The following is an 8653-nucleotide window of genomic DNA, read 5'->3' as shown; positions in this document are numbered from 1 at the left end:
ACACAGGAGCGTGCACACACATCCTGTGGACCAGGATATAACTCTCTGCTGTTTGAGCACCATGGCGTTCTCCTGCCATGAGGTTAACACACTATGCTTCTGAAACTATAAGCAAGCGCCAACTAAAAGAGTTGCCTTGGTCATGGTAAGAGAACAGAGGCTAAACAAAGGGAGGATTACAGTAAGTTTGTGGCTTGCCTGGTCTAAATATTAAGTTCCAGGCTAGCCAGGGTTGCATAGAGAGACTCTGTCTCAAAAAAAAAAATTATACAAAAAGAAATGAACACTATTTCTTTGTTGTTGTTGTGACCAGGAAATAGTATCACTAAATTATTAAAATATTTTTGATTAAAGTATTTAAAATCTAAACAATATAATAAGGAATGCCCTGGGCAATAGTCTGCACATAACTCTGTAATCATTTCATACAAGTTTATGAAGCCCATGGCAGTTGGTCACCATTTACCAATCAGACGTTTTCTTGGTCAGCCTGTGAGTGAGCCCAAAAAAGACTCCTAGACAGAGGTTGTTCTTTTTTTGGGGAGGGGGGGGGTTCGAGACAGGGTTTCTCTGTATAGCCCTGGCTGTCCTGGAACTCACTTTGTAGACCAGGCTGGCCTCGAACTCAGAAATCTGCCTGTCTCTGCCTCCCAAGTGCTGGGATTAAAGGCATGCATCACCATGCCCAGCTCAGAGGTTGTTCTTATCTTGCTGGTTTCCTAGAATAAAAATATGAAATACAGTGATGAATGTGCTTCGAGGTTGTCAGTAACATACTGGGAACCTATATCCTCTTCTCTGATAGGCAAGTCACTTCTGACACACAGCTGCCGCTTGGAAATCACTGGGGGGGAGGTGGGGGGGGATGGGTGGGGTGGGGAGGGCTGGGAACCTAACTCGGAGGTGAGGCAAACTAGGGAGAGTGGATGTGCTGCTAGTATGGCACAGCATTGTGTCCAGCTTCACCACAGCCTACCCTGAGCTGATGATGGTTCATATGGTTTTGTGAACCATGGCAACTGTTAAATTAGAGACACCCAGCCAATTTTCCTTTGTGTCCCTAGCCCGAAATACTTCCAAGGCTGATTTCAGTGTGTTCATGTGTGAGTGTGTGTGTGTGTGTGTGTGTGTGTGTGTGCACACCAGAGCTCTGAGTAGCCGCCTACTTACTGTGACCCCTGATTCCTGGAAAGAAGCTGCCTGCACAGGCTGATTGGCTGAGAAAAACTTCAGTGGCTATGGAGAGTTTGGGACGTTGTTGATCAGACAGCATGGGGACTTTCTTAGCTTCTTAAGGAGTCTTTTGACTACCTGGCATCAGTCTTGACATTGGGAATGAACAAATCAAAGCCCTCGGAATGTATTAACAAAACCTTATTCTCCCTCAATGGAAATGCTAAGAACGCCATTAGATAACATGTGAGGTCTATAGTAGAGATCTTATACAGAGGATTCTATAGTAGAGATCTTATATAGAGGATCCTATAGTAGAGATTTATATAGAAGATCCTATATAGAGATCTATATAGAATATCTTATAGTAGAGATCCTATATTATAGGATCCTATAGTAGAGACCCATGCTGCCATGACCTCTGCCATTTCCAGCAATACATTTTAAAAATACCTTGACATATAACTTTATCTGTACTGCAACTATAAAAACTCTATGAAACTGCTTCTTCCTTGAAACATTCGGTTTGAAGAGATTGAAGTATATATTCTCAGGTCATGGTCACTCATATTTTGTTCCAGAATTAACAGTGTCTTTTATTCCTCTGAGATGAGAGCTGTTTCTTTGGATGGTAGTTCCATTTACTGCATCTGTGGCCATCACGTCTGTCCATCCATTAGACTGTGACAGCCTTCATATAACACTGCATCATCATAAGCATCTCTCGAAAGTATGCACGCAGTGGGGAGTTATAGATCCTCCTCACACCAAAGAAGCCTCTTGATGTTAGATGCAAGACCCTCACGAAACCAGTCGACTCTAATTGCTCTCACCTAATGAGATCTATGTCATTCTAGGTATATCCTAGAGGGCTGCAGCTCCAAAAGTGTGTCTCTGAGGAAGTTTGGGTTATCTAATTTTCTAGAGAATTTTGGAAAGTGTTATTAAAATTTTTAAAATTCCATGTGGATGATGGCTTTACACCTATGATTCCAGACTTCAGGAGGCTGAGATAGGAAGATTACTGTCAGTTAAGGGCTAGCCTGGGATACACACACACACACACACACACACACACACACAGACACAGACACACACACAATCTATACCTATACCTATACCTATACCTATACCTATACCTATACCTATACCTATACCTATACCTATATATAAATAAAATGATTTCCAGCCTGGGCTACAGAGTAAGACCTTGTCTCAAAATAAAATTCAATTTCTAGTCAATCCCCCCGGAGTCGGGGGGAAACCTTGTCTCGAACAACCAAAAAGGGGGTGGAAGGGATCAAGCCAGATGTCCTAGCTTATTTGTCAAGTTCCAGGCCAGTGAAAGACTAAAACCAAAAGATGGATGGTGTCCAAGGAACTCTATTTGAGGCCTCTACATACATGCACACACATGCGTGACACACACACACACACACACACACACACACACACTCATGCACACACACACACACACACACACACACACACACAAGCATACACACACACCTGCATGTGCACATCCACATGTACACATATAATTCATATGGTTAAAAAAGAAAACAGACAAGTGAATGTTATAAACTTGTTATCATTATTTTACATTTAACATAGGGATTCTCTTACCTTTTTCTGCTTCTGAAATGTTTGAAGGTATTTAACAGATCGCTTATCAGTTTATATGGAGTGGGGAAACGCCTATACAAGTACATAGAAACACTGGTTTTAGTCTCCAACAGAGAATAGTTGTACTTTAGTCACCTTATCTGAACTTCAATTTGAAAGTGACTTTAATCCAGCCCAGAGGAAACCACTGCTAACCAAGACTCAGAGCCTCAAGGTTACATCACCTTCAGTTTCCATGGAGTTGGTACCTCAGCTGTCAATCACAATAGAACGTGCCTTTACTGAATCATAATCAGCCAGGACTGAAAGCTGACTTAAGAAAACAAATCCATGTAATAGATTCCTTCATTTGAACACAGCAACAATAAAGATCACCATTTAAAACCACCGCTCAAATTTGCATATGGTACTATGTGCCAATAACTCAGCATTTGGGAAGCTGAGGCAGGAGGATTACCCTGCATTCCAGGTCAGCTTTGACTATAGTGTGAAACTTTGTCTCAGCACAATGAAACAAACAAAAATCAATAAATAAATAGCAGAAGCAAAGTTACCCTTGCCTGATTCTTTACAAAGTAAGCCTCCTGGAGACAGAGATGCTGTGGTTTTTAATTATCATATAGATGGTGCCTTTGCCTCCCAAATGCTGGGTCAATATCTTCTTAATAAAGAGCTACACACACCAGTGTTTTTAGTTTTACACCAGGTAAAAGAAGCTGTCTTCCTGAATAAGCCTAGAGTGTCCCATCCCTCCTCACACACCCCTAACCAGGAACATTTGCCTTTCTTTTTGCCTTCACTTCCTGGAACAGTGAGTAACACCTTTCCAGGAATATTTTAATTGGCCTTCTTTTGTCTCTCATTTCTCAAATCCAGTACTGTAACACTGCTACCAGAATAACCTATGGAAAAAAACCTACCAGTACAAAAGATCGCACCCTGGCCTCCCTCCTTCCCAGCTGCAGTCTGCTCCTTCCAAGCCTTGATCTGGTTTTCCTCATCTTGTGTGCTACTGGCCCTTCCTTACACAGTCTTGGTGCACCAAGTTTCCACCATGAGACTTTGCTCTCTCTCAGCAACCCAAAGCTTATTTCTGCCTCCAGGACACTCTGGGAGTTATTTTCTTCTTCCAGACCCTTTCCTCTTGTTATTCTAAAGACTGGTCTCCTCAGCTCCCACATCAAAGACCTCATCCTTTGAAGCTTGGGCATCAAGTTTTTCTACTTGTTAGGCCTCAGTTTATTTACTGTCAATTTCTTCCTTGTTTCCTGTCTGATAAAGAGCTATAAAGAGGCAATAAAAGCACCCAAGTTCAATACATTGTTATGCTCAGTGAATAAATTTTATCTGGTAGACTATAAAGTAGAGCTTTGTTGTTGCTTGGGTTACCCCTTGAACTTGTTATGGTAGACACAGCCCATCACCTCAAATATTCTCTCTCACATTGACCTCTGCACAAAATAACAATGGGTTTTTCTTTTGGTTGATTGGTTTTGGTTTTGGTTTTTTTTGCAGCTGCTCTGGAACCCTGTCTTGAGGCAGCCATGCCATTTCCTCTGTTGGCCACACTAGAACCACAAAGGCTGGGAAGTGATACACTTTTCTGTCCTGCAGGTAGTTCAGGGGCTAACAGCTGTTGCTTGCATCATGCATGCACCTCTGTCTAGTGTTTCTGACAAATTTGAATTCGGAACCTGTCAAATCAGCTGATGTGTTGTATTTCAAGAGATGGAAGGCACTGAGTAAGGAACTGCATTATAAACCACTCGGTCACACAATAACTCTGCTAAAGGGACAGTGGGACACTGATCATCTTAACCAGCGTAACAGAATTCTGATTTAACACTGAAAGCTAGGAACTGCATTATAAACCACTCAGTCACACAATAACTCTGCTAAGGGGACAGTGGGACCCTGATCATCTTAACGAGCATAACAGAACACTGCCTTAACACTGAAAGCTATGCCCTGGGAGAAGTCTTGCTATTCTGAGATTCCTGTAAGTTTCTTATTCTCCTCTACAGCAAACTACACCATTCTTCTCTGCATTATTGCAGGTTTCTGAGTCTCTGTGGAAGACCCTAAGTGAGTGTTTCAGGATCTAGGTTTTCTTGCTTGACAGTCACCTTCTAAGAACTAAGGTCAGATGATGTTATCTGATAAACATTCCAGGGAAAGGTCCAAATGAGTGTGTGCAGGTATCTATGTGCACATATACATATAAGTATGCTCCTTTCTGTATTCTAACTTGAATCATACATATTGTATATGGAAGGAAATACAATCTGAATGGCATCTGTAGGAAATCCTAATCATGGACGCGTCAGTTTATAAAATGGGAGTACCAATCCCCAAACAGAAACAAAAGAGCCAATTTTCTGAAATATTATGTAACATTTTTTATTTAATATAGTGTTTTTTTTTATTTCAAGGATCAATAAGACCTATACTCCTTACGTAGGGAGAGCGACTATGTTTATTTATTGTCCTTTTCCAATATGTTATTCAGTATTACCTAAAGATTTTGTAAGGCCAGCCAACTTCTATTTGTGTTATATGTCATGAGACACTACAAATTAATGTGCTCGTATTCTGAATATATCCTGGGTAAACCTGAAATTTATTTCTACACTTCTAATGAAGTTCTAGTGAATGGGTTTCCTGGAGAGTCTTAGAATTTATTCATTAAATAAAAAAAGTTAATGAATGATGTTGATGTCATTAGACATCCTTAGGCTCCCACAGTGAGATGGTGCACAAATAAAGGTGCTTACTCCATCACATAGCCTGCAGTTTAAAATTAGATAGCACAGGGAAGTCAGATAAACATAGGCAGTGAGAGAGAGAGAGAGAGAGAGAGAGAGAGAGAGAGAGAGAGAGAGAGAGAGTTAGTTTAGATAAGTGCAGAGAGTGGAGATTTAAAAGGCAGAAGGAATTAACAATTCTGTCGACATATCCTTAGTTCCCTTTACTGGAAGACAGGGAGGTTGTGTGGTTGCTCCTGAAGGGAGTTTGAGTATAGTAGGATCACCATTGTCTTCAGTTGTTGAGGTTCATTCCATAGTCCTTACTTGCCTCTGCTTGCCTGGCTGTCTATTAAAAGTCTTTCTGGGCAGTGGTGGTGCACGCCTTTAATCTTAGCACTTGGGAGCCACAGGTAGACAGATCTCTGAGAAGAAGGACAGCCTGATCTATAGAGCAAGTTCCAGGACAGGCAGAATTACACAGAGAAACCCTGTCTCAAAACAAAACAAAGTCTATTCATTACCTTCGTGCCTAGAACCAAGAGCCCAGGCAGCATTTTAGAATGTGGCTCCTACAGCAGCTAGCTGCTACTAGAGGTCAGATGGGAGAGCTGGCCAGAGCCTCTGGTGTGCACAGTCCTAGGCTAAAAAGTTGGATATCTCCCTAGCAACCTATTTTGCATGATTAAATAAAACCTGGCTGGCCTTCTTGGGGCTAGGTAAAATGAAACACCAAATCCATAACTTTGGATTTGCCAAGCTTCATGTTAGGATGTAGAGATACAGATAAACATGGCATACACTTCTTTTGGAGCACATTAGAATTTTATTTCAGGAGGCAGCTAGTGAACAATTTAAAGTAGGAAATGTAATGTCAGGAAGGGTACCAGCCCAAGCTGATGATCAGGAAGGACTGCTGGAGAAGAGAGAGATGCTGTGGAGTTTCTAGGAACTGGATGTGTGACAGAAGCCAAGAAAATGTTTACAAAGAGACAAGAGAACAGACAGCCTCTGTAAATGTTGAGTCCAATGGGTCTGAAAAAGTCCCCTGGATTTGTCAAACCACAGTGGGATCTTTAACAACTGTTGACAGGGCAGTTTGAGTGAGGTGAAGAGAGCAATACTGTAGTGGGTTAAGGAATCAAGGGGAGATTTACAAAGTATATGGAAATGAAAGGCTCTGGAGGGACCATCTAGATGGCTTAGCCTTGAAAGGTGCTTACAGCTAAGCCTCTCAGAACCCACAAGGGGAAGGAGAGAACTGACTCAAGCAAGGTGTCCTCTGATTTACACACACACACACACACACACACACACACACACACAAAATCTAAGAATGTTGGCTATGAACAGAAAGTGAATGGAAGATGGTCCTTGTTTTGTTAAAAAAGATACTAAACTATGTGGAACCAGCTGGTTAGAAGTGAAAGATAAGTGATCAGAAGCCTCAGCCTACCAAACCACTCAGATAAGCAACAGTTGCCATCATCCATAGATAAAAACAAAGCTCTCGATTGAGGTCCAAATCCTTCCTACTTTCAATGGTGTGGATTCCAATTCCCTTGTGTCTCTCCTAGCTATCTTTCTCAAGGAAGTCTCTGCTTCTAGATTTCTTTGCACAATTATCCCTCCTTAGAATAGGACACTGGCATCCACTTCCTGTCAATAACTGCAGTGGCTTAGGAGTCCTAATTATTAGCTCTTTTTCCAAAGAACTAATGTTCAGCCAGGTGTGGTTGTGTATGACTTTAATTCCAGCACTCTGGAGCAGAGGCAGGCTGATGTCTTTGAGTTTGAAGCCAGTCTGGTCTAGTGAAGTCCAGCACAGGCAGGGCTACATAGACACATCTTGTCTTTAAAATATATATATTAATGTGGAAAGAAAGACTATTGTAGAATGCTTCTTCTCTCCACCATCCAGAGCATCCATTTCCTGTACCAAGTTATCCTGAAAGCTGAATTATTAATTGGACTTAACCGTTTGGAAGTGTGTACAAAATAGATCCGCAGCTAAAACATGTGTAACAGTTCTTTCTGGAGGAAAATGAAGGTAAGACCTGGGAGCTATAGAACACTCAGCCCTCATTTAAGTTAGTGCTTGCTAAATGCTTGCTCTCTGACAAAGTAGACCATTTCCCCCTACTTCTGCCCTTTACAATCATGTCTTCATGGGGTCCATTAGAAGACATATGCTAGAGACATATGCTCAGTGGGTAGCAGCACTTGCTCTCCCAAAGAACCCGAGTTTGATTTCCAGGACCCACACTAGGCAGCTCACACCCAACTCTATCTCCAGCTCCAGATCTGATACCCTCGTCTCACCTCTGTGAGCATCATTCATGTGTGGCATACACTCACAAACACACACTTTTTATTTTTAAAGGTAATCTTTTCTTTCAAGAGGATATGTAAAAAACAGTAGGTAAAGGTAGTGATTGTACCTGGTTTTAACTTTTGCTGCCATCTTTGCATATTACAACGGTCTTATGTTCATGTCCTTGGAATGTGTGCTCAGAGGAATATTGCAGGAGTTGGTTCTTACCTCCCATCATGTTGGGCCTGGGGAATCCAACTCAGGTTAGGCAGGGCAATAAACACCTTCACTGAGTTATACTGACAGCTTTCTCAAAGGCCTCTTCCGTTTTCATTTCGTTTTATATTGCTCTTTGCCTAGGAGCTTAAGTACTAAAATGATGTTGTTTTCTTTTAAACACTAACAATGGAATTTTCACTTTCATATTTTGAAGAAAAATTTTAGAATAGATTCTAATAGTAATATCCCACCTGATAAAGTGCTGGGATTCGATATTCACTACACCTTCAGGTTTATATTTATGGTGACCAGAAAAACCATTATTAACGTCCTGAGGATAAGAACTTTGCTTCGTTATCTTTACTTTAGGGTACCCAGCACACGATGGACATTCAATGACTATACTAATGGATTGATTTTAAACTACTTTCCTAGTAGACTGAACGGTGGTGTTTTGATGAATTATTGTTTTAACTAGAGCCTTATTTGAGTAAACAGATTTAGATTACATAGCATAATGTGTCTTCCTAAAGAACAGCCTTAAGCCGGGCAGTGGTGGTGCACCCCTTTAATCCTA

Source organism: Mus musculus, chromosome 15 (genome assembly GCF_000001635.26).
Source record: "Mus musculus strain C57BL/6J chromosome 15, GRCm38.p6 C57BL/6J".
NCBI classification, from domain to species: Eukaryota; Metazoa; Chordata; class Mammalia; order Rodentia; family Muridae; genus Mus; species Mus musculus.
Note: the sequence above shows the minus strand (reverse complement) of the source record.